We start from the raw sequence: 27,708 nt of genomic DNA on the forward strand, positions 1-27,708 counted from the left end.
GAAGGATTCAAGAGAGTTCATGACTGCAGGATTTAGATCTAATCAGGCCAAAATGAAAAATCAATTAAATGAGATGCAATCCAAACTGGAGGTCCTGACAACGAGGGTTAATGAAGTAGAAGAAAGAGTGAGCGACATAGAATACAGGTTGATGGCAAGGAAGGAAGCTGAGGAAAAAAAGAGAAAAACAATTAAAAGACCACGAGGAAAGGTTCAGGGAAATAAATGACAGCCTCAGAAGGAAAAATCTATGTTTAATTGGGATTTCCACAGGGCGTTGAAAGGGACAGAGGACCAGAAAGCATATTTGAACAAAACATAGCTGAGAACTTCCCTAATTTGGGGAGGGAAACAGGCATTCAGATACAGGAGATAGAGAAGTCAATATCAATAAAATCAATAAAAACTGTTCAACACCTCTACATTTAGTAGGGAAACTTGCAAATTCCAAAGATAAAGAGAAAATCCTTAAAGTGGCAAGAGATAAGAGATTCTTAAATTATATGGGGAGAAATATTATGAACAGCAGAGCTCTCCACAGAGACCTGGTACACCAGAAAGGGTTGACACGATATATTCAGGGTACTAAATGAGAATAACATGCAGTCAAGAATACTATATCCAGCAAGGTTCTCATTCAGAATAGAAGGAGACATAAAGAGCTTCCACAATAGGCAGAAACTGAAAGAATATGTGACCACCCACCCAGTTCTGCAAGGAATATTAAGGAGGACCCCGTAAAAGAAAGAGGACAACCAAAGAAACAATTCACAAAAACAGGAACTGAATAGGTAATACGATGACAGTGAATTCATATCTTTCAATAGTAACTCTGAACATGAATGGACTTAATGATCCCATCAAAAGACACAGGGTATCAGATGGATAAACAAGCAAGATCTATTTATTGTCTACAAGACACTCATTTAGACCTAAGGACACCTCCAGCCTGAAAATGAAGGGGTGGAAAACCATTTACCATTCAAATGGTCCTCAAAAGAAAGCTGGGGTAGCAATCCTCATACCAGATAAAGTTTATCCCAAAGACTAGTAAGAGATGAAGAGGGACACTATATCATACTTAGAGTACCTATCCAACAAAAGGACCTAACAATCATGAATATTTACGCCCCTAATGTGGGAGCTGCCAAGTATATCAATCAATTAATAACCAAAGTGAAAAGATACATAGATAATAATACACTAATAGTAGGAATCTTCAACACAGCACTTTCTGCAAATCACAGATCTTCTAAACACAGCATTACCAAAGAAACACGGGCCTTAAATGATACACTGGACCAGATGGATTTCATGGATATTTACAGAACTTTACATCCAAACGCAACTGAATACACATTTTTCTCAAGTGCACATGTAACCTTCTCCAGAATAGACCACATATGGGTCACAAATCAGGTCTCAACCAATACCAAAAGATTGGGATTGTCCCCTGCATATTTTCAGATCACAGTGCTTTGAAACTAGAACTCAATCACAAGAAGAAATTAAGAAGAAACTCAAACACATGGAGGCTAAAGAGCATCCTGCTAAAAGATGAAAGGGTCAACCAGGAAGTTAGAGAAGAATTAGAAAGATTCATGGAAACTAATGAGAATGAAGATACAACCATTCAAAATCTTTGGGATACAACAAAAGTGGTCCTAAGAGGGAAATACATCGCAATACAAGCCTCCCTCAAAAAATTGGAAAAAACTCAAATACACAAGCTAACCTTGCACCTAAAGGAACTGGAGAAAGAACAGCAAATAAAACCTACACCAGGAAGAAGAATAGAGATAATAAAGATTCGAGCAGAACTCAATGAAATAGAGACCAGAAGAACTGTAGATCAGATCAACAAAACCAGGAGTCGGTTCTTTGAAAGAATTAATAAGATAGATAAATCATTAGCCAGCCTTATTAAAAAGAAGAGAAAAACTCAAATTAATAAAATCATGAATGAAAGGGGAGAGATCACAACCAATACCAAGGAAATACAAACGATTTTAAAAACGTGTTATGAGCAGCTATACACCAATAAATTAGGCAATCTAGAAGAAATGGATGCATTTCTGGAAAACCACAGATTACCAAAACTGGAACTAGAAGAAATAGAAAACCTGAACAGGTCAATAACCAGAGAGCAAATTGAAGCAGTCATCAAACACCTTCCAAGACACAAAAAGTGCAGAGCCAGATGGCTTCCCAGGGGAATTCTATCAAACGTTAAAGAAGAAGCAATACCTATTCTACTAAAGCTGTTCCGAAGGATAGAAAGGGATGGAATACTTCCAAGCTCATTTTATGAGGCCAACATCACCTTAATTCCAAAACCAGACAAAGACCCCACCAAAGAGGAGAATTGTAGACCAATATCCCTGATGAAAACAGGTGCAAAAATTCTCAATAAGATCCAACAGTACATTAAGAAGATTATTCACCATGACTAAGTGGTATTTGTCCCTGGGATGCAAGGTTGGTTCAACACTCAAAACCATAAATGTGATAGATCACATCAACAAGAGGAAAAACAAGAACCATGTGATCCTCTCAATAGATTCAGAGAAAGCATTTAACAAAATACAGCATCCATTCCTGATCAAAACTCTTCAGAGTGTAGGGATAGAGGGAACATTCCTCAGCATCTTAAAAGCCATCTACGAAAAGCCCACAGCAAATATCATTCTCAAAAAAAGCCCACAGCAAATATCATTCTCAATGGGGAAACACTGGGAGGCTTTCCCCTAAGATCAGGAACAAGACAGGGATGTCCGCTCTCGCCACTGCTATTCAGCATAGTACTAGAGTCCTAGCCTCAGCAATCAAACAACAAAAAGAAATAAAAGGCATTCAAATTGGCAAAGAAGAAGTCAAACTCTCCCTCTTCACAGATGACATGATATCGTACATAGAAAACCCAAAAGACTCCACCCCAAGATTGCTAGAACTCATACAGCAATTCGGCAATGTGGCAGGATACAAAAATCAATGCCCAGAAATCAGTGGCATTTCTATACACTAACAATGAGACTGAAGAAAGAGAAATTAAGGAGTCAATCCCATTTACAATTGCACCCAAAAGCATAAGATACCTAGGAATAAACCTAACCAAAGAGGTAAAGGATCTATACCCTAAAAACTATAGAACACTTCTGAAAGAAATTGAGGGAGACACAAAGAGATGGAAAAATATTCCATGCTCATGGATTGGCAGAATCAATATTGTGAAAATGCCAATGTTACTCTGGGCAATTTACACGTTCAATGCAATCCCTATCAAAATACCATGGACTTTCTTCAGAGAGTTGGAACAAATCATCTTAAGATTTGTGTGGAATCAGAAAATACCCCATATAGCCAGGGGAATATTGAAAAAGAAAACCATATCTGGGGGCATCACAATGCCAGATTTCAGGTTGTACTACAAAGCTGTGATCATCAAGACAGTGTGGTACTGGCACAAAAACAGACACAAAGATCAATGGAACTGAATAAAGGACCCAGAAATGGCCCTTCAACTCTATGGCCAATTAATATTCAACAAAGCAGGGAAGACTATCCCCTGGAAAAGGACAGTGTCTTCAATAAATGGTGCTTGAACAATTGGACAGCCACATGCAGAAGAATGAAACTAGACCATTCTCTTACACCAGACACAAAGATAAACTCAAAATGGATGAAATATCTAAATATGAGACAATAATCCATCAAAATCCTAGAGGAGAACACAGACAACACCCTTTTTGACCTTGTCCACAGCAACTTCTTCCAAGATACATCTATGAATGAAAGGGAAACAAAAGGAAAAATGAACGATTGTGACTTAATCAGGATAAAAAACTTCTGCACTGCAAAAGAAATAGTCAACAAAACTAGAAGACAACCTAAAGAATGGTAGAAGATATTTGCAAATGACATATCAGATAAAGGGCTAGTCTCCAAGATCTATAAAGAGTTTATTAAACTCAACAGCAAAGAAACAAACAATCCAATCATGAAATGGGCAAAAGAACATGAACAGAAATTTCACAGAGGAAGACATAGACACGGCCAACAAGCACATGAGAATATGCTCCACATCACTGGCCATCAGGGAAATACAAATCAACACCACAATGAGATAACACTTCACACCAGTGAGAATGGCGAAAATTAAGGATACAGGAAACCACAAATGTTGGAGAGGTTGTGGAGAAAGGGGAGCCCTCTTGAACTCTTGGTGGGAATGTAAACTGGTGCAGCCACTCTGGAAAACTGTGTGGAGGTTCCTCAAAGTGTTAAAAATAGTTACCCTATGACCCAGCAATTGCACTGCTGGCGGTTTACCCCAAAGATACAGATGTAGTGAAACTCTGGGACACCTGCACCCCAATGTTTATAGTAACAATGTCCGCAATAGCCAAACTGTGGAAGGAGCCTCGGTGTCCATTAAAAGATGAATGGTGGAGAAGATGTGGTCTGTGTATACAATGGAATATTCCTCAGCCATTAGAAATGACAAATACCATTTTCTTCAACATGAATGGAACTGGAGAGTATTATGCTGAGTGAAGTAAGTCAATCAGAGGACAAACTTTATCTGGTCTCATTCATTTGGAGAATATAAAAATAGTGAAAGGGAATAAAGGGGAAAGGAGAGAAAATGAGTGGGAAATATCAGAGAGGGAGACAGAACATGAGAGACTCCTAACTCCGGGAAATGAGCAAGGGGTAGTGGAAGGGGAGGTGGGCGGGGTGACGGGGTGACTGAGTGACGGGCACTGAGGGGGGCACTTGACAGGATGAGCACTGGGTGTTACGGTATATGTTGGCAAATCGAACTCCAATAAAAAAAATACAAAATAAATAAAAATAAAGATGTTACAATAAATACTTTGTGTTTTATTTTAAAATATTTGCAAATGTTTTCATTTTCCATACCCTAACGATAACCTTAAATATACATACCGTGCTACTCTGCTTAAGTTTTTGGCAAGGAATGTTTGCTTATTAGCTAGCGTGGATAAACTAGCAAGCATTAGGCTTACTTCTGGTAAAGTTATTTAATTGATGCAACCAGTGTTTATCTGGAAGCCTGGACCAATTGGTAATTATAATTAAGGCCAAATATAATTAGTTATATAATACTTGGATTTTCTAATCATCTGCTATTAATTGGCATGGCGAAATCTGTGTCATAAAACAGGCATCAAAACAGTGGCTTGAGCCACTTGAGCAAGAGAAGAGGAATAGTTAAATGAAATCTCTAGCTGACTCTCTCCCAGGTGGTGAAGAACCTGCTCTCTGGTCCTGGAGGGTCTTGGAAGCCAGTTTTTCCTGCAGGGTGAGGTTGGCCTAGTCCCCTGAGGGTGAGAGGCAGCAAAAAACCTGATTCAGGGTTTCTGGAGATTCAGCCGTGTGTGTGTGTGTGTGTGTGTGTGTGTGTGTGTGTGTGTGTGTGTGTGTGTGGTATGAGTGTTGACAGTGCACAGGGACTAGTCTTGAGTTAATTGCAAGATAATAGATCGTATTACACATTTCTCCTTCCCCTTCCTTTTGCTCTTTCCATTATTACATCGCAATTAGTGTAGGAGCAGCTTGGGTGGTAATTAGGTTGTCTCTGCCCACATTAAGAACTGCTGGAGAGAGACTTAGCTATCATGTAACTCTTGTTTAAATCTCTCCAGTGTGAGATTTGATGTTAAGCCTTATAATGGATGAATAATCATTCTCTTGGGAAGAAACCTTTTCCCGGTTTGAGGAAAAGATTTCACTCTGCCCTTCAAAAATGACTCTTATTCAAAACAAAAAAAAGAAAAACAAAAAATGATACAACCTCTATATCCAAAGTGAATATAGGCCTTAGCCCACTGGGCCAGACCTTTTTCATAAAAAAAGGATGAGCATTTCCCCCTAAATGAATACACTGAAGTACCAATTTCCCAATACACTCTTCAAATTAGAATACATAATTATTTTTACCCCTTTGGCAACTGATTGCAACAAATCATTTTGCATTTGTTTGGTTTTAATGAGATTTTATGTTTAAAAATGTGACCCATGCCAATCCATAGTCTCAGTCTTTTTCCTGTCATCCTTTTAGCCTCAGATAACCTGGAGAGAAGCAGGATGTGATTTCTTTGCATTTACCGGCCTCAATAACTTGGTAATAAATGTGTTAGTGAAAACTTTTGCTAGTAATTAAATTCCCTTAAGTACTTTGCCTATTCTCATTGGCTTAGGAAAAAAATAAGAGTAGAATTGATTGAAAAAAATTTTTTTGGAAAAATTTTGGAAAATTATGCAAGAAAAGTCTCTTGGATATTTTATATAAGTTGTAAATGGCTAAAATACCATTGTGAATTGGGCAAAGATTTTTGGACCCTTATCTAAGATTCATATAGTCATACAACACATAGCTCAGTTCTAACATGAAAGGCAGACTTCTATTTCTTCATTTTCTTCTTACCTCTAGGGGTTTTATAGGAACTCTTGTTATCATAAAAGAAAAGACTCGGAAAAGTGACAGAGAGTGTTAGCCCATAGAAATGGTTGACTGACCAATGTTGGTGTTCAGACTTAGGGATAGCTCAGCATGAGACATGTTAGGGACAGGGGTTTTCTCAGTGCCCCAATATCTGTGTGGCTTGCTGGCCACATATGGGCCTGCCCTGAGTGTACAAATAACTGAAGAAATTGATGTTTTTCTCCATAATCCTGGCACAAAATTCTCATAGAGTTTTTGACTTTTGATATATTTTAGAGGTCAGTTTTCTGTCATTGCTATTTGACTGCAATCAGCATACTCTATTAAGTCTCTCCTCTCAGCCTAGCTGAGCATTGGAACCACCTCTCACATTAAAAGCACTGGATACTGTTAAATATGAAGCTAGTGTGCGACCCACCCTTGCACTTCATACTCATGCTCACAAATCTTCAACTGCTTCAAGAAGCACCTGTCAAGATTTCAGGAATAACTTGAATAGTGACCTTCAAGCAATGGAGTCAGAGAGCTCCAACCAAAAAGCATGAAACCTTGGATTTTTAAAAATTTATTTTGAAAAGTTTGATAGATGCTCCTAAATTGCATTATAAAATGCTTTCATAACAGGAAAGTAAAGTCCTTTAGAGAAGACAAAAATAGATTATTTATTTTCTTACAGAGCATGGATATAAATTAATCAGACCTAGTAAGTAGAAGGGAAAACCCAGCATTCTTGCAAATGCTAGTAGGGAAAGCACCACAGAGGCCTCTTGTGTTTCTTTGTTTTCTTCTTTCTCTTATTTATCATTTCAATATTTCATAAAGCCTAGTGCATAACACCTAAACATTTTATGCCTATTGGTTAGGTTTTAATGTACATAACCCAACAAATAAAACAGTCCAAAAGAGGTGCTACAGCCTGAACGTTTGGGTCAAAATTGGATATTCAGTACCATCAGTTGTTACAGGTAGAAAATACTTTTGCTTTGAGAATAGTTTTAAGTAAATTAGTTATTTTTAACTTCAAATTGTGTTTCATTAAAAATGGAATAATTCTTAAGCTTCCGTGTAAAGCCATTTTTACTCAAGGTAGAAATATCTGTAGTAGTGTTTTAGGTTGATGAAGCAGCATTGAACTCAATAACATAAATATCTAAACATGATTATTATACCAGAAAAATTCTAGAGTATCTTTATTTCAGTTGCAGTAAAGCATGAGAATGTCAATTCCTTTAGGAAGGTATAATGAGGACACTCATGATTATCTAACATCTTCATGAAGAACAGAATCCAGAGAAAGTATTTTGGAAAAGGAGGAAAATGGAGAAGGTGAGTTGTGATACCCTGCAAAGAATGTTAAACCAGATGCAGGATGCATTCACATTCTAAGATTTGTCAAAGACAATAAAGGATTTAACCAGGGCAAGTGAGGTGGTAAATGAAGAGGAAGAAATAAGCCACAGAGAAGGGTAGCCACTAAAAAAACAGTTCAATCAAATTAGTAACATTTATAAAATAATTTCAAAGCTACAGTCACTTTTAAGTGGGTGGAAAATAATTCAAGCAACTGAGGAGCAGGAGAACTGATACCTAGTTGACACAGAGTATTATGTAAAAGGAAAGAGAATACTAGTGCACTTGTTCTTATTCTTTTGTTTGTATAGGAATGAAGATAAGAAACTAGAAATATAAAAATTGGTAAAGATAAGTATTTACTATTTACTAACTGAAGGGAAATTCTATCCTTATTACTGTTGACATTGACAGAATTTTTAAAATCTGATATATTAAACATCTTTATTAAAAAGCATTAGAACACATTCAGATTGTGGACAGCCTTATTAAATGTTATTCATCTTAACATATAGTAGAAGGCTTGTTACCAGAGTCTATGGATGCATAACAGAGTTGATTAGGTAACCACAATAAACTTAACTTCTCTGATTACTTGAGAGAAATAAAAGAATAGGAAAAAAAAGCTACAACAACAAATAGTTTAAAGCAAAAAAAAACTTATGAGAGAAAAAAATATAGTTTAACTGTAAAAAGAACAGTCTCCTATAATAAAAATAATCTAAAGATTCTATGACTCAAACATATATGTTTATTTTATTTTTTATTTTTTAAGATTTTATTTATTTATTCGAGAGAGAGAGAGAGAGAGAGAGAGAGGCGGAGACACAGGCAGAGGGAGAGGCAGGCTCCATGTAGGGAGCCTGATGTGGGACTCTATCCTGGGACTCCAGGATAGCCCTGGGCCAAGGCAGGTGCTAAACTGCTGAGCCATCCAGGGATCCCCTCAAATATATATGTTTAGACATAGAAAGATACTCAGCTTTATTTGATGGCTTCCTCAGCTCCATGTAACTAGCAAAAATTCATATAGACTGACAATTAATTGAAAATCGGCAGCAGTCAAAACGTGAGAGACTAAAGAATGTATAAGTAGTTCAGGAGAGCTTATACAAAGAAAAAGTTACAGAGATAAAGAAATTACTATATTATTGATTTTATTGCATGTTTGGAGAGAAAATGAAAAAATTTCACTGAATTATGAAGTCAAGATACAAATAGCATTAACCAAAAACATTTAATATTAAAAGGTGTATCACAATTTAAGCAAAACATCAAAATATAAAAATTAGACTCAATTGCTTTACAAAAGGATTTTTCTTTTGATAAAAAGCTGCATCATAGGATTTCTTAAAATAGATTCTTCTACAGTATTGGAAGCAGCATTCAAATTAAAAAATCAGCTTGCTAATTTTCAATAAAATATAGCTGAAATTAAGAAAAAAAGGTTAAGGTGAAATCACTAAGGAAGCTGACCATTTGTTGTGCACTGAGTAGTCAAGAACTGTCATATATAATGTTATTTAATTGTCTTAATTAAATACCTGTTGCCTAAGTATTGCTGACATGTTTTACAGATGAGAAAGTGTAAATTAGCAAGATAAACTAATTTAACCTAAGTCCACTTGTGTTAGTAAGTGGCAGAGTTGTGATTCAAACATGCATCTTGCTATCAGACTATATTCATTAGACTATAACGTATTGCTTACAACTGCAATGAGAAGTTCACAAGAATTAATAATGTCTTCTATAAGGAAAAAACAAGTGATACTCTCCTTCTTTAATACGTATCACTTGGAAGCTCCAAAGTTAGAGGAGACTCAAAAACAATTAAGTGGCATAAAAATTAACGAGCTTAAGAAATAATGAATGAGACAGGACATTGGTTCATAGCCTAATATGAGGAATGTACTCAATGTGAAAAAGCTTAAAACATAAGAACTGTAATTTTGGTAGTGAGTCTAAAGAAAAAAAAATCCCTTAAGTACACATTTGGCCATATGACTAGTTCAATTACCTTAGCTATCTTTACATATAATGCTTATTGGCTCAGCATAAGTGATAAATTATAACAGCTGTCCAAATGAATGGATTTGCCGTGCTGATATCCACCCATTTCATTAAACAGGTCAGAAATGATAAGCAATAAAGCAAACAAGAAACAATATGAATTGTTTACAGTTATGAAACAATATTTAATGTAAGGTAGTGTTATGAAATGCTATGAAGGCAACCACACTCAGAGCTGAAGTCTCTGAGCAAACTGAACAATTCAGAGAAAAACATTAAAAATAGCTTATTTCCTTTTCATAAAGAAGGAATCTGCCCCTCTGCAACCCATAGCAGTTATTAGTGTGGTTGTTATAAATTTAAAGGATAGTTTATAGTCTGCATTTTATTTGACTTCTCAGTAATGTTCAGTGCTGTTGAATACTCTCTCATTCCCACACTATCCTCCTTTGGCTTCTGTGGTACCATGACTTCCTGTTTTTCTTCCTCTCTGGACGTTTCTTCTTAGTCTCCTCTGTCAGATCATCTACCTCTCCCTATTGCTGAAATGTCCTTTCATCTCAGGTATCTGTTTTGGGCTCTTTTTTTTCTCTCATACCATATGTTCTTTCTGGTAAGTTTCATCTATTTCTGTAGCTTCTGCTATCTATCCATCCATCCAGTCATCTATTCATCCATCTGTCTGTGCTTCTGTCTATCCACCCAGTTTCTAATCTATATACTGATTATCTTTTTGACATCTTCACTTAGATGTCTCATAGATGCTAGAACATTCCTAGGACTGATCTCATCATCTCTGTCCCTGTATTCCAAACCTTCCTCTCCTCTTTGTTACCTCACTCCATAATTGATGCATTGTTCATCCTGTACCCCAAAACAGCATTTTCAGCAATATGCTTCATACACATCACTTCCAAACTCTCAATATTTGATCAAACATCAAATCCTGGTAACTTCTATGTCCTTGGTCCCTCTCAAATCTGTCCACTTCTCGGACTCCCACTGCTTCTACCCTAAATAAAGCCACCAGTCTCTCTCTCATAGCTTTATTGCAAGAACCTTGCCCCACCCCTCCATCTTCTTGCCACACTATGGTGTTTCTAAAATACAAATATGATCAGTCCTTTGCTTGGTCTCCACCGTTCTCAAGACAAAGACCAGGCTTCATGCCATGGTGTATAAGACCCATCAGTAACTGAGCTCACCTGTCTGCCCCCATCTCTTGCCCCATCTTCCTAATATCTGCTCTTCATATTTAAGCCTTCAACACTCTTCCTGTGTTTCTAATAAGCATCATTTTAGTGAAGTATTCCTTTAATATCCTTCCCCTAGTTTAGGTTGAGCACTCCTCCTATGCGCTTCTGTGGTCCAGAGCAGTTCTGTCTCACTGGCATCATACCATATTGCGACTGTGTGCTTGTTTGCCTATGCCTCCCACTGAAATCTAAGTGTCGAGAGGCAAAGACCCTGCTTTATCAACCATTTTTTCCTACTACTTATCATATTGTAGGCATTCAATATAAATGTATTGCAATGTATTCTACAAATGTTTACAAAATTATATGCCCAATAAAGCAGTGGCCATCAAGCTTGTGCATACTTTATTGTTTAATTCTTTCTTAAATCTGCAAGTTTTCCTTCCTATTCCTGTCTTCCATTTTCAGAATTGACCCCAGGCTAGACCACAGCACCTATTGGCTTACTAAGGGATGGAACTCTAATTCTCTTAATGCTTTCAGATACTAGGCTATAACCAAACTTCTTTGAGACTCCATCTTTTTTCTCCACTGCCTTATCAAGTTTTTGCTTCTTATTAATTCTTTCTTCAACTTTTTTATAAATTAGGAGAAAATGGAGTGAAGATTTATGCTCCTATACATTGTTTCCAGAATAACTTAAACTTGCCTTCCCTCTTCCCAATGCATTTTTAGAAGGTAACAGATAATATATATCACTATATATTAGTAATTTCATGATTCAGAATTACTTGACTCCTAAGCCAACTGAAAGTTTTTGCTTTAAAAAAAATGTGAAGCTAGTACAGCTTTTAGCCACTTGCCTGTCTATTACATCTTTGTGCCACTTTGTAATAATAAACTGCCTCAGCCTGTGTGAGGGTCCTAGACTCATGTTTAGATTTGTAAGGTAATAAGTTCAAGGAAAATTTAGCTGGGGTTTTTATACTCAAACCACTCTGCCTCGATGTTTATACTTTATGCTAAACATGTCTATAATATTATACATCTTATACTTTTACATTTTTACAAGGTTTTAATGACAAGGAATGTCACATCTGTACATCTGAAAGTGGCACTTACTTCCTCACATGTAGATAAGCAGGCTTTTTATGACATCTTCTTGTATTTAATTAGTTTTGGCACATCAAAATTCATCCTCCTTAGTTGAACATGTAAATATTTGTCAACTGTGGGTTGAATAGTGATTCTAATTCTAATATCTTTGTGATAAAAACCTTTCCAACAGGAATAAATGGGCGTCAAATTCAGTTTATAAGCCAGGTAAATATTAATTGCCCTAGGTCTGTAATGTTTCAAAACATTATGATTGTATTAGAAAGAGCAATATTGCATAGTGAATATTTATTTTGAATTTAAACTTCTCCATATCAGCATTGGCTTTATTCTTTTTTACCTCATTCTTATGTAACTGAAATAGAGATTACTTCAATTTCATGCTTTTATGAACAAAATATTTTAGCTTATCTATAAGAACATGGTTCCGTTCATTTGCAGGTACAATCTGAATACAATAGAACAAATACCATTCTGAACTTATTGTCATAAATGAGTCCTTATGAAGGTAACCTTCAGTTAATATTAAGAGTTGGTCATAGCACTGCCTCACATTTCTCAGGACTAGACCTTTCAAGTTCCTCTGTGCTGCCCTCTGTGTCATCTGCTATGCCATCAGACCCTGAAAGATTTCTTCTTTGCTATATAGAACTGTCTTGCATAGGTGACCATTGCTGATACTAATACTCATGGGGGAGTGTGGCTCTTTTTTATAGCATTTTTATAGTTCATTATCTTAGATTTCCAGGTTTAGTATGACTGAGTGAGCTCCTTAATGGAGCCCGTCTTCTTACAGATAACAATTGTAAACTCCGAAAAAACTGCATTAACAATGAGAACCACAACCTGTATCTCCCACAGACTTCCAATTAAGGAATGAATAAGTCAATAGGATAAAAACTACAGCATAAGGAGTAGAGTCAATGATCTTGTAATAGCCTTGTATGGTAAGAGATACTAGCTACATCTGTTTTTGTGGTGAGCATAGAATAATTTAGAGACTTATGGAATCACTATGTTGTATACCTGAAACTAATGTAGTATTGTGCATCAGTTATACTTCAATTAAAAAAAAAGAGAGAACAGCAACCTGAAAGCACTTATGAGTGAACAAAAACAGATTTTGGATAGGAGTAGACTCTAGGAAGGTGGGAACAAGATGGGGTAAGCTGCCCACTTTTTTTTTTAAGATTTTATTTATTCATGAAAGACACACAGAGAGGCAGACACAGGCAGAGGGCGAAGCAGGCTCCATACAAGCAGGAGCCTGACGTGGGACTCGATCCTGGGTCTCTGGGATGATGCCCTGGACTGATGGCAGTGCTAAACCACTGAGCCACCCAGGCTGCCCAAGCTGCCCACTTTATAAGGCTTTTAGCCTGAAGACAGACCAAAGTTAGTGTTTGTTGTGCTGGATGACTAAAATTCCAATAGATACATCAAACTGAAAATTTTTTGGCATAATAAAGAAAACTAACAGTGGGGCAAAAAGGTAATCTATAGATACAGATTCTATATCTACACTAGATGAAGAGAAAATATTTGGAAAACCATATATCTAATAAGGTGTTAATTTCCAAAATATAGAAGAAACTCCTACAATTCAATACTAAAAAAACTAATAACTTGATTTTAAAAGGATAAAATATTTGAATAGACATTTAACTACAGAGGAAGAATGGACAAAAGGATGTTCAGTATCACTAATCATCAGGGAAATGGAAATCAAAACTACACTGAGATACTATCTCACACCTGTTAGGATGGCTGTCATCAAAAAACCCTACAAAAGACAAGAGTTGGTGAGAACATGGAGAAATTGGAACTCCTGAACCCTATAGTGGGAATGTAAAATGATGCAACCACTACAGAAAGCATTATTGTAACTCTTATGGATTGCTTTTTCTATTATTTTTTCAAGGTGGTCAACACAATGTTAGGGTTTTTTGTATATTTTTATTGGAGTTTGGTTTGCCAAAATATACTATAACACCCAGTGCTCAACCCGTCAAATGCCCCCTTCGGCCCCTCCCCAAGTCACGCCATCCTCGAGCCCCTCCCCTTCCACTACCCCTTGTTCGTTTCCCTGAGTTACAAGTCTCTCATGTTCTGTCACTCTCACTGATATTTCCCACTCATTTTCTCTCCTATCCCCTTTAATCCCTTTCACCATTTTTTATATTCCCCATATAAGTGAAACCACATAATGATTGTCCTTCTCTGATTGACTTAATTCACTCAGAATCATACCCTCCAGTTCCATCCATGTCGAAGCAAATGGTGGGAATTTGCCATTTCTAATGGCTGAGGAATATTCCATTGTATACATAAACCACATCTTCTTTATCCATTCATCTTTCGATGGACACCGAGGCTCCTTCCATAGTTTGGCTATTGTGGATATTGCTGCTATAAGCATTGGTGTTCCGGTGTCTCAGCTTTTCACTGCATCTGTATCTTTGGGGTAAATCCCCAGCAGTGTAATTGCTAGCTAGTAGGGTAGCTCTATTTTTAACTCTTTGAGGAACCTCCACACAGTTTTCCAGAGTGACTGTAGCAGTTCACATTCCCACCAACAAAGCAAGAGGGCTCCCCTTTCTCCACTCCTTTCCAACATTTGTTGTTTCCTGTCTTGTTAATTTTTCCCATTCTCATTGGTGTGAAGTGTTATCTCATTGTGGTTCTGATTTGTAGTTCCCTGATAGCGAGTGATGTGGGGCATTTTCTCATGTGCTTGCTGGCCATGTCTATGTCTTCTTCTGTGAGATTTCTGTTCATGTCCTTTGCCCATTTCATGATTGGATTGTTTGTTTCTTTGCTAGTGAGTTTAATAAGCTTTTTATAGAACTTGGAGACTAGCCCTTTATCTGATATGTCATTGCAAATATCTTCTCCCATTCTGTAGGTTGTCTTTTAGTTTTGTGACTATTTCTATTGCTGTGCAGAAGCTTTTTATCCTGATTAAGTCCCAATAGTTGATTTTTGCTTTTGTTTCCCTTGCCTTCATAGATGTATCTTGGAAGAAGTTGCTGTGGACAAGGTCAAAAAGGGTGTTGTCAGTGTTCTCCTATAGGATTTTAATGGATTCCTGTCTCAAATTTAGATCTTCCAACCATTTTGACTGTATTTTTGTGTAAGAGAATGGTCCAATTTCATTCTTCTGCATGTGGCTATCAAATTCTCCCAGCACCATTTTTTTAAAAAAGATTTTATTTATTTATTTATTCATGAGAGACAGAGAGACAGGCAGAGGGAGAAGTAGGCCCCATCCAGGGAGCCCAATGTGAGACTCGATCCGGGACCCCAGGATCAGGCTCCCAGCCAAAGGCAAAAGCTCTACTGCAGAGCCACCCCGGTGTCCCCCTAGCACCATTATTGAAGAGATTTTTGTTCTTTTCCAGTGGATAGTCTTTCCTGCTTTGTTGAATATTAATTGGCCATAGAGTTGAAGGGCCATTTCTGGGTCCTCTATTCTATTCCATTGATCTTTGTGTCTGTTTTTGTGCCAGTACCACACTGTCTTGATGGCCACAGCTTTGTAGTACAACTTGAAATCCGGCATTGTGATGCCCCAGCTCTGGTTTTCTTTTTCAATATTCCCCTGGCTATATGGGGTATTTTCTGATTCCACACAAATCTTAAGATGATTTGTTCCAACTCTCTGGAGAAAGTCCATGGTATTTTGATAGGGATTGCATTGAACGTGTAAATTGCCCAGAGTAACATTGGCATTTTCACAATATTGATTCTGCCAATCCATGAGCATGGAATATTTTTCCATCTCTTTGTGTCTCCCTCAATTTCTTTCAGAAGTGTTCTGTAGTTTTTAGGGTATAGATCCTTTACCTCTTTGGTTAGGTTTATTCCTAGGTATCTTATGCTTTTGGGTGCAATTGTAAATGGGATTGACTCCTTAATTTCTCTTTCTTCAGTCTCATTGTTAGCGTATAGAAATGCCACTGATTTCTGGGCATTGATTTTTGTATCCTGCCACATTGCCGAATTGCTGTATGAGTTCTAGCAATCTTGGGGTGGAGTCTTTTGGGTTTTCTATGTACGATATCATGTCATCTGTGAAGAGGGAGAGTTTGACTTCTTCTTTGCCAATTTGAATGCCTTTTATTTCTTTTTGTTGTTTGATTGCTGAGGCTAGGACTCTAGTACTATGCTGAATAGCAGTGGCGAGAGCGGACATCCCTGTCTTGTTCCTGATCTTAGGGGAAAGCCTCCCAGTGTTTCCCCATTGAGAATGATATTTGCTGTGGGCTTTTTTTGAGAATGATATTTGCTGTGGGCTTTTCATAGATGGCTTTTAAGATGCTGAGGAATGTTCCCTCTATCCCTACACTCTGAAGAGTTTTGATCAGGAATGGATGCTGTATTTTGTTAAATGTTTTCTCTGAATCTATTGAGAGGATCACATGGTTCTTGTTTTTCCTTTTGTTGATGTGATCTATCACATTTATGGTTTTGAGTGTTGAACCAACCTTGCATCCCAGGGACAAATACCACTTAGTCATGGTGAATAATCTTCTTAATGTACTGTTGGATCAAAAAAAATGTACTGTTGGATCTTATTGAGAATTTTTGCACCTGTGTTCATCAGGGATATTGGTCTACAATTCTCCTCTTTGGTGGGGTCTTTGTCTGGTTTTGGAATTAAGGTGATGCTGGCCTCATAAAATGAGCTTGGAAGTATTCCATCCCTTTCTATCCTTCGGAACAGCTTTAGTAGAATAGGTATTGCTTCTTCTTTAACGTTTGATAGAATTCCCCTGGGAAGCCATCTGGCTCTGCACTTTTTGTGTCTTGGAAGGTGTTTGATGACTGCTTCAATTTGCTCTCTGGTTATTGACCTGTTCAGGTTTTCTATTTCTTCTAGTTCCAGTTTTGGTAATCTGTGGTTTTCCAGGAATGCATCCATTTCTTCTAGATTGCCTAATTTATTGGTGTATAGCTGCTCATAACACGTTTTTAAAATCGTTTGTATTTCCTTGGTATTGGTTGTGATCTCTCCCCTTTCATTCATGATTTTATTAATTTGAGTTTTTCTCTTTTCTTTTTAATAAGGCTGGCTAATGATTTATCTATCTTATTAATTCTTTCAAAGAACCGACTCCTGGTTTTGTTGATCTGATCTACAGTTCTTCTGGTCTCTATTTCATTGAGTTCTGCTCGAATCTTTATTATCTCTATTCTTCTTCCTGGTGTAGGTTTTATTTGCTGTTCTTTCTCCAGTTCCTTTAGGTGCAAGGTTAGCTTGTGTATTTGAGTTTTTTCCAATTTTTTGAGGGAGGCTTGTATTGCGATGTATTTCCCTCTTAGGACCACTTTTGTTGTATCCCAAAGATTTTGAATGGTTGTATCTTCATTCTCATTAGTTTCCATGAATCTTTCTAATTCTTCTCTAACTTCCTGGTTGACCCTTTCATCTTTTAGCAGGATGCTCTTTAGCCTCCATGTGTTTGAGTTTCTTCTTAATTTCTTCTTGTGATTGAGTTCTAGTTTCAAAGCATTGTGGTCTGAAAATAGCAGGGGACAATCCCAATCTTTTGGTATCAGTTGAGACCTGATTTGTGACCCATATGTGGTCTATTCTGGAGAAGGTTCCATGTGCACTTGAGAAGAATGTGTATTCAGTTGCGTTTGGATGTAAAGTTCTGTAAATATCCGTGAAATCCATCTGGTCCAGTGTATCATTTAAAGCCCTTGTTTTGGGCAGACCAGGTGGCTCAATGGTTTAGCACCACCTTCAGCTCAGGGTGTGATCCTGGGGACCCGGGATCGAGTCCCACATTGGGCTCCTTGGTGCCTGCTTCTTCCTATGCCTGTGTCTCTGCCTCTGTGTGTGTGTGTGTGTGTGTGTGTCATGAATAAATAAATAAAATCTCAAAAAAAAATAAAGCTCTTGTTTCTTTGGAGATGTTGCACTTAGAATATCTGTCATTTGCAGAAAGCACCATCTTGAAGTCCCCCAGTATTGTTAGTGTATTATAATCTAAGTGTGTCTTTACTTTGGTTATTAATTGATTGATATACTTGGCAGCTCCCACATCAGCGGCATAAATATTCATGTTTGTTAGGTCCTTTTGTTGGATAGATACTTTAAGTATGATATAGTGCCCCTCTTCATCTCTTACTACAGTCTTTGGGATAAACTTTAATTTATCTGGTATGAGAATTGCTACCCCTGCTTTCTTTTGAGGACCATTTAAATGGTAAATTGTTCTGCAACCTTTCATTTTCAAGCTGGAGGTGTCCTTAGGTCTAAAATGAGTCTCTTGCAGACAGCAAATACATGGGTCTTGCTTTTGTATCCAGTCTGAAACCCTATGTCTTTTGATGGGATCATTAAGCCCACTCACATTCAGAGTAACTATTTAAAGATATGAATTTTGTGTCATCATAACACCTATTCAGTCCCTGTTTTTGTGGATTGTTTCTTTGGGTGTCCTCTTTCTTTTACAGAGTCCCCCTTAATATTTCTTGCAGAGCTGGTTTAGTGGTCACATACTCTTTCAGTTTCTGCCTATCTTGGAAGCTCTTTATCTCTCCTCCTCTTCTGAATGAGAGCCTTGCTGGATAAAGTATTCTTGGCTGCAGGTTCTTCTCATTTAGGACCCTGAATATATCCTGCCAGCGCTATCTCGCCTACCAGGTCTCTGTGGAGAGCTCTGCTGTTAATATTTCTCCCCATATAATTTAAGAATCTCTTATCTCTTGCTGCTTTAGGGATTTTCTCTTTATCTTTGGAATTTGCAAGTTTCCTTACTAAATGTAGAGGTGTTGAATGGTTTTTATTGATTTTAGGTGGGGGGCCTCTCTATCTCCTGAATCTGAATGCCTGTTTTCCTCCCCAAATTAGGGAAGTTCTCAGCTATGTTTTGTTCATATATGCTTTCTGGTCCTCTGTCCCTTTCGACGCCCTGTGGAAATCCCAATTAAATGTAGATTTTTCCTTCTGAGGCTGTCATTTATTTCCCTGAACCTTTCCTTGTGGACTTTTAATTGTTTTTCTCTTTTTTCCTCAGCTTCCTTTCTTGCCATCAACTTGTCTTCTATGTTGCTCACTCTTTCTTCTACCTCATTAACCCTCGTTGTTAGGACCTCCAGTTTGGATTGCATCTGATTTAATTGATTTTTTCATTTTGGCCTGATTAGATCTAAATCCTGCAGTCATGAACTCTCTTGCATCTTTTATGCTTTTTTCCAGAGCCACCAGTAGCTTTATAATTGTGCTTCTCAATTGGCTTTCTGACATCAAATTGTAATCCAAATTCTGTACCTTTGTGGCAGAGAGTACTGTTTCTGATTCTTTCTTTTGTGGTGAGTTTTTCTTTCTAGTCATTTTGCTCAGTGCAGAGTGGCTAAAAACGAGTTGTACTGGAAAAAAGGCAGAAAAACAAAAAGCAAACAACCAAAAATAAGAAGGGGTACCCTCTGGTTCTATATACTGTAAATCCCTGGACTTCCTCTGGAGCTTTCCAGCACTGCTCAGTCAAGAACTTGGTCTTCCCCTGTCCTTCCAGCTGGTCTTCTGGGGGAGGGGCCTGCTGTGCTGACTCTCAGGTGCGTGTACCTGGGGGAGCTGCCCGGCCCCCTGCTGGGTGCTGGGCTCAGTGGGAGCTGTTTACGAATGAGGCCTCTGTTCCCTGCCGCCCCCCACCCCCAAGCACAGGGTGATACCAGGAGGAACAACACTGGCCGGGGCCAGCTCTCCAGCCCTGGAGTCCACTCCCGCAGTAACTACCACAGTCTCCCAGTCTACACTGGCCTGGATGCTCCGGGAGCTGGAGGGGGGCACTGATCTGCACAACTTGGGGGCTCCTGGTGGCAGGAGAGTCCTCGCTGTCCTGGGCCCTCCCACACTCTGCCTGTCCTGGGGGGAACTCAGGATCCTGGGCTGTGTCCCCGGCGCCCTGGCATCCGGGGCCTGTGCTGCTGGAATAGTGCTCCTGGGCCGGGGCTCCCAAAGGCAGCAGTTGCAGCCCCCTCTGCGTGGAGCCGCCGCCTGATCCCTGGCTTCTCCCCGAGACCCCGCTGGGCAGGCTCCAGCCCTTTACCGCGCTGGGCCTGCGGGGTATGGTGCGCTCGCCCCCAGGCACCCCTCTCAGTTAGTGACCCCGGGAGACTGGAGGCCCCACTGCCCCTCCTGTGGTTCTGCTCGAGTTCCCTGCTGAGCGCCTTCCTGCCTGGGAAGAATCCCGTGTGGATTTTTATTTTTTTTAAGATTATTTATTTATTTATGAGAGACACAAAGAGAGAGAGACACAGGCAGAGGGAGAAGCAGGCTGCATGCAGAGAGCCTGACATGGGACTCGATCCAGCGTCTCCAGGATCATGCCCTGGGCTGCAGGCGGCGCTAAACCGCTGCACCACAGGGGCTGCCCCTGTGTGGATTTTTAAAGTTCCTGCTTCTCCGGGGCTAGGCTACCCTGTCCTGGAGGCTCTTGCCGCCCGCACTTAGCCCGGCTCCTAGAGGGGCCCCTCTCCCACTTGATTTTTTTTAATTTTTTTCTTTTCCGCCTTCCTACCTTGTTAGAAGCAAAAACCCTTCTCTCTGTAGCATTCCACCTGTTCTCCCTTTAAATCTCAGGTCTCATTCATAGGTTTTCAGGATGGTTTGAAAGTTATCTAGGTAAGTTGGTGGGGCCAGGTTAGTTGAGGACCCTACTCCTCCGCCATATTACCCTGCCCCCCCCAAAAAGACTCATTTGAAAAACTATGAGAACCAATAGATTTCAGATAGGAGGCTATGAGACAAATGTATGAAGAAAAAAATGGGAACTCGTATATGCCTATAGAAGTAATTTTAAATATCTATCATCTATCTATTGAGATCTTACTAACAGTAACAACAAAACATGTCACTTGTATTAATATTTTTTTAAATATGAAAGAGCTATATTTATAGAGCAATGTGTCAAAGAAAAGTTGAGGAAATGATATGATATCCCATGTTACTGATTACAGACAGTATTTTAAAAATACTTAAACTTCTGTAATTACTTTTTGAATTTAAGTCAACCCCAAGTCTCCAGATATAATGGTGCAAATGTCCTGCAAGAACTTGGGCTTTTCCTAAGGAATCTAAACACACACCTAGGGGCACCTGGGTGGCTCAGTTGGTTAAGTGTCTTCCTTCAGCTCAAGTCATGATCTCATTGTTTTCGAATGGAACTCCACATGGGGCTCCCTGCTAGGGGCCTGCTTCTCCTTCTGCCCGCCCCCAGTGCTCATGATTTCTCACTCTCTCTCAAATAAATAAGTAAAATCTTAAAAAAATAATAAACACACACCTGGCCAAGGAACTGGAGAAGATGGAAGAGGACACAGAGGGATCAGCAGGGTGAGCTGGTTGATACATGGCAATATGTTTGAGCTGCAATAGTATCTCGTGATCCTGCACCAACTTTCTTTTTTTAAAACTTAAATTCAATTTGCCAACATATAGTTTAACACCCAGTGCTCATCCTGTCAAGTGCCCCCCTCACTGTCCATCACTCAGTCACCCCATCACCCCTGCCCACCTCTCCTTCCATAGCCCTTTGTTTGTTTCCCAGAATTAGGAGTCTCTCATGGTTTGTCTCCCTTTCTAATTTATCCCACTCATTCCCCTCCTTTCCCTTATGATCTCTTTCAATATTTTCTTATATTCCCTGTATGAGTGAAACCATATGATGATTGTCCTCCAATTGACTTACTTCACTCAGCATGATACCCTCCAGTTCCATCCAAAGCAAATGGTGGGTATTCATCCTTTCTGATGGCTGAGTAATAGTCTATTGTCTATATAGACCACATCTTCTTTATCCATTCATCTGTCGGTGGACACTGAGGCTCCTTCCACAGTTTGGCTATTGTGGACATTGCTGCTATAAACATCGGGGTGCAGGTGTCCCGGCGTTTCATTGCATCTGTATCTTTGGGGTAATCCCCAGCAGTGCAATTACTGGGTCGTAGGGCAGGTCTATTTTTAACTCTTTGAGGAACCTCCACACAGTTTTCCAGAGTGGCTGCACCAGTTCACATTCCCACCAACCGTGCAAAATAATTCCCCTTTCTCCACATCCTCTCCAACATTTGTTGTTTCCTGTCTTGTTAATTTTCGCTATTCTCACTGGTGTGGGGTGGTATCTCATTGTGGTTCTGATTTGTATTTCCCTGATGGCCAATGATGTGGAGCATTTTCTCATGTGCTTGTTGGCCATGTGAGGTCTCCTTTGGAGAAATGTCTGTTCATATCTTCTGCCCATTTCATGACTGGATTGTGTGTATCTTGGGTGTTGATTTTGATAATTTCTTTATAGATCTTGGATACTAGCCCTTTATCTGATATGTCAATTGCAAATATCTTCTCCCCCTGCACCAACCTTCTGAGAGTAAAGTACAAATTGTCTTTTTTTGACAATTAGAGGGAATTTGGAACTACAGGAGAATGGAATTCTATGAAATGCACCTGCAAGTTAGCTAAGTTGATACAATGCAACCATGAAGATACAAGTCTTTCTAAAGTAGTGATCTATAAGAGTAGAAAAGAACTTTCTATGACACAAAGGCAAAACATATAAGTGGAAAATGAGAAGATCTGACTTCATGAAAGTTTTTTTTAACTCTGTTTAAAACAACAATGACAACAAATATAAGCAAATAAAAAGAAAGGAAAAAGGAAAGAGAAGTATTTGCAACACAGTGATAAATAAATGGTTAATCTATTTAATATACAAAGAAGCTTTCCAAAATAATAAAAAAGAGATGAACACTTGATATTTTAAATGTACAAGGGATAAGTGTAAATTTTTAAGAAAGGAAATAAAATGCCCAAAACACATTTTTAAACATAAAATCCCATTTAAAACCAAATAAATGCAAAATTATTTGCTGTGATTGGTTGGTAAAGGCATAAAAATATGTATTCTAATTTGAATACCATATTGGGAAATTGACACTTCAATGTATCCATACATTTCGACTCAGACTTTTTGAATTTTATTAATTTATCCAGGGAAAATAACATGTCACAGTATGCTGATGACAAAACAGACACTAATAAATATTTTGGAAAGGGTATGAAAAAATACTTTGCTATAAAGATGTTTATAATAGCACAAAATGGGAAAAAAAACCCTGAAATGCTCCAGAATAAGGCATTAGTTAAATAAACTTTGCTATCTTCATATAATGAAACAGCCATTGATTTTTTTAATGTGGAACTATATATACGACATATCAATAGTTTAAAAAGAAACAGTTTAAAAAGTTTTATTATGCGATTTCATTTGTGTAAATGATGTCATATTTACATGTATATGCTCACATCCAAACATAGGTAAAAGTAATGAAAGGATACATACTAAGTTATTAGTAGAATTATTTTTCCTTTCACTTTCAATACATATGTATTATTAATGTAGTATAAAAATCAATAAAAATTTTAGATGCTTTTAAAAATCTTGACTACATGAAAAAACTTTATTTATTTTCCCCTTCTTTTCCTGAAATGTCTGTGCACTTACTGAATGTGTGAAGCATGAAAATATTGAAAAGAATAAGATGAATTCAGTTGGCAGGATGGGGGAAGCCTTCCTGAAAGAGGTAATCCTGATAAGTCTTAAAGAATGGGTACAATTTTGAGTAAGCAAAAGGTGGATGAAGGAAATGCCAGAGTGTGCATGCAAGAGATGAGCTTAGTTTGCAGAGCAGCAGGTGTGTAGAATTGTGTGTTCAACATGATGCTGAAATGTATATTGAGATAAAAAATGATAGGCTTCTTCATCTTAATGAAGACCTTGAATTTATCAGTAAGGATACTTCACATATCTGTGTTTCCCCTAAAGCGAGGCCAGGGAAATGTGTGTTTGACCTTCAGTTATGGGTCCTGTCCACCCCTGGAGCATTGCAAAAGGCTCTGAATCTAGAATTTTTGGCACAGTTCCCTGCATAAGATGATCTCTGAGACTGACCCAGATGATTTGTTTATGAATGCAAAAGTGTTATCACTAAACATTTCAATGTATTTTCTGCCCCCAGAAGTCATTTTTGAAAATGGATATTGATAATCTAAGTCAAAGGAATACAAGATACCGAATTTCTTTGCTGTGGCTAACATAATTGGTAAGTAAGTGAGAAATGACATTCTTTTTTTTTTTCACCCCACATGTTTGTGTAAGATATTTTTCTCTAGAATGTGTACATTTTACTCTTGAAAGTAAGCCTTGTTCCAAGGGTCCAGAACCTCACTGACTTGAGACAGATCAAGTAGCTCCGGATCCACGGAATTCATCTCCATGAATCTCTATATGTGCTCCCTTCAGAACCCACCCTCCTGGTTCTATGAGTCTTTGTCTATATACATACACAGTGCCTATCTTGAGTGGCCAGTTGTTTCTGGTCAAAAAAGAATTCATGTTACTTTTTTAAAAAATTACACAGAGTGTCCACTTTCATGGATTCAATTGATTCAAGCAAAATCATCCAACAAGTATGTACTTACCTTTGAAAAAGATTCTTAATCATTCATCAAGAGAAACCACCAAGTGCTTCCCCCTTTTTCAGGAAATTCTGTGTGACAAGACAAGCACAATAGTTTGTTATTACTGCACAAAACTTCCACTGAATGCTAAATGCATATCCCCTCCAGCTAACTGACAGTAAGGAGTGGGAATAAGTCCCCCCAGATAATTACCACATATCCACCGATGAAATGTAAAACAACTCCATTACTAATCATGCTTAACCTCTGGCTCCTAACTAGGAATAACACAAAATAATTATATTTTTATTATTGATATAGATCAACCTCCATACTCCCAAAATAAAGTTTTTCTTCTCACCCTGTCCAATCCAAGCTTACCACATCCTCAGTATCATTTTCTCTAATGTTTTAGATGATTGGTCAATCAATGTAAAATATTACTAAAGCTAATAGCCTCAGACAATTATTTAAATATATTGCTTTTAAACTAAAAGTATCTCTTCTGAATAGAATTTGCTATTTAACCAAATCACACAAAGCAGTGAATAATGAAAGGGTTCTGATCCCTGGGCCAGTTGAGAGAGTCACTTCCACCTAATCAGTCACTGCCCGTGCTGCTGACATGTAGACAAGCTCTGTTTGAGGCAAATTCTAGGAAGAGTAAAGATAAATTTAAAAAATAAGTCAAAAATTTACTATTTGAAAATGTGGTATCATGAACCATGTACCACAAAGCCAGGGGCACCTGGGTGGCTCAGCAGTTGAATGTCTGTCTTCGGTGTAGGATGTCATTGATCCTGGAGTCCTGGGATGGAGTCCCACATCAGGCTCCCTGCATGGAGCCTGCTTCTCCCTCTGCCTGTGTCTCTGCCTCTCTCTGTGTGTGTGTGTGTGTTTCTCACGGATAAATTTTAAAAATCTTTTTTAAAAAGCCCACAAGGAAAAAAATAAATAAATAAAATAAAGTAAAATAAAAAGCCCACAAAGCCAGAAAATATGAATAGCGTTCCTTACGTTTAAGAAAGCATTGACTTAAATCATCTATATCCAGATATGCAGCTAATCCCCAAATTCTCACCAAAGTTATGTACAAGTGTAAAAAAATATATTTCAGATCTATGAGATTATAATGGTGTTAGAGCCATAGGAATTATGAAAATTACGTGCAATTGTTTTTTGGGGGGTCATGAATCAATTTTCCCAATGTTTTTGCTTTGCTGTCCTATTGCTTTCCATAATTTGATGTTTCTCATTTACAAAAAAATGGGATTTACCAAAAAAGCTGGATTTAACTCTATCACTTATAAATATTTATGCATATTTTCAACGAATACAGGGGCTTAACTCCATTTTTCCCTGATTACTTATACCTAATACATCATGTTAGATCTCACGTCTTGCACTTTCACAATAAAACGTTCAGATGAGAAGGGGATAACCCAAACAACCTGACAATGAATCACCAGACACTTAGGGAAAAAAAAAACCTGAAGTTGGATATAATCTATAAAAATCGGTGCAGATTTCATTTGATGGCTAATTTCTACTTAAAAATTTGTTGTTGTTGTTGTTCAAGGATGAAATTTCTGTTCAGATTTCACAGGGGGTTAATAAATGACCTGACAAATGACCAGCGGGTGTCAGCAACCCTACCCCATTTCTCTTCCACCTTCATGCACATGGCAAGCGGGATATGAACGTGTTGTTCTGTGCTGTATTCAAAAACGACGCTACAGCCAGTGATTGCCCCATTCCCATGTGTCACTGAGAAGCCCAATATGGCACCAGGAGTCCTTCCTGTCGTTTGCACATATGAAGCTTGTTGGGAGATTTGTGACTGCAGCTGCTTTTGCAAAGCCTGCCATTGTTTATATCTCTGCCTCCAAGATACAAAATGGGCCGTTGCTAGGAATGAACCACTTCATTTCCTGACCACTGCAAGCCAGACCGATGTCTCTGTTGTTCTTTCCCAGATGTTCCCCAGAACGGCCATATTGTTGGAAGTTGTGTTTTGCCTCAAACATAGATGGGCAAGATAAGTTAACTTAAATGATGAGCATCCATTTGGTTGACAATTGTGTTCCCTGCCATCATTAACAATAAAAATGGATATCCAATTCTAAGTTCCTACTCTGTGTTAGATAGCTAGGAGAAGTGGTGAGCAGCACATAAAGAAGTAGGAGGTATGGGCCCTGCCATTGAGGTGTTTACTAGGTAGACGCACTCTCAAAATGGTGCAAGTCCATGAGTGAGAGGACAAAAGCTGCACAAGGGTATCTAAGGAAGTTAACTAGATGAAGAGACCATTTCAGCTTTGGGTGTGAAGGAATTCCTTATGGCACAGAGTACCTTTGAAAAAAGATGGTCAGAGAGGACACTTTGAACGTGGGAAATGTGAAAAATGATAATGAGTAGCCTGTTGGAAACGTGTTTTGGGGTAGTGAGTATACAGGATGGGCCCAAGGAAAGTCAGACGGAACCTGGGTAGAAGGGTTTAAGCCATTATAGAGATTTAAGGGAGGCTTTGAAAGTACTGAAGTTAAGGAGTATACAAATGATAAGCCTGATGAATAGTCCTGATTCTGGAAAAAAAACTAATTGTGTGATACTGAACCAGGAATTTAATCTCAGGGCCTTCAATTTTTAAATCTGTAGATTGAGAAGACTAGAATAGAAAATCATTCTCAATACCTGGGTACAGAAACATTTGGAAAATTATGAAGGAACAACTATAGCTCCCACAAAAATTTGAGACAGGAGAGTAACACTGGCGTCTAATGGACTCCATGATGTTTTCTTACACACACAACAGTCTCACCTGAAAATGTCCACACAGCTTTCCAAGGTCTGCCATTTTGGGAGCAGAAACCTGTGTATTATTATCTGACCCCAGAAACCAATTTTGTTTGATGAAAATACACATTCTACTATGTTCTTTTAAAACTCAAATGAGAGATCAGTTAGTGACTGTTTCATGCAAATTGAGGGAAGCAGCCCATAGCCTAAGATATCCTTATGTTAAAGATACAAAGATGTTATTTTGGAAGTAGAATCTGCTTGTCTCTGTTAAGCCATGCTTCATTTTTGACCTA

Source organism: Nyctereutes procyonoides, unplaced genomic scaffold (genome assembly GCF_905146905.1).
Source record: "Nyctereutes procyonoides isolate TBG_1078 unplaced genomic scaffold, NYPRO_anot_genome, whole genome shotgun sequence".
NCBI classification, from domain to species: Eukaryota; Metazoa; Chordata; class Mammalia; order Carnivora; family Canidae; genus Nyctereutes; species Nyctereutes procyonoides.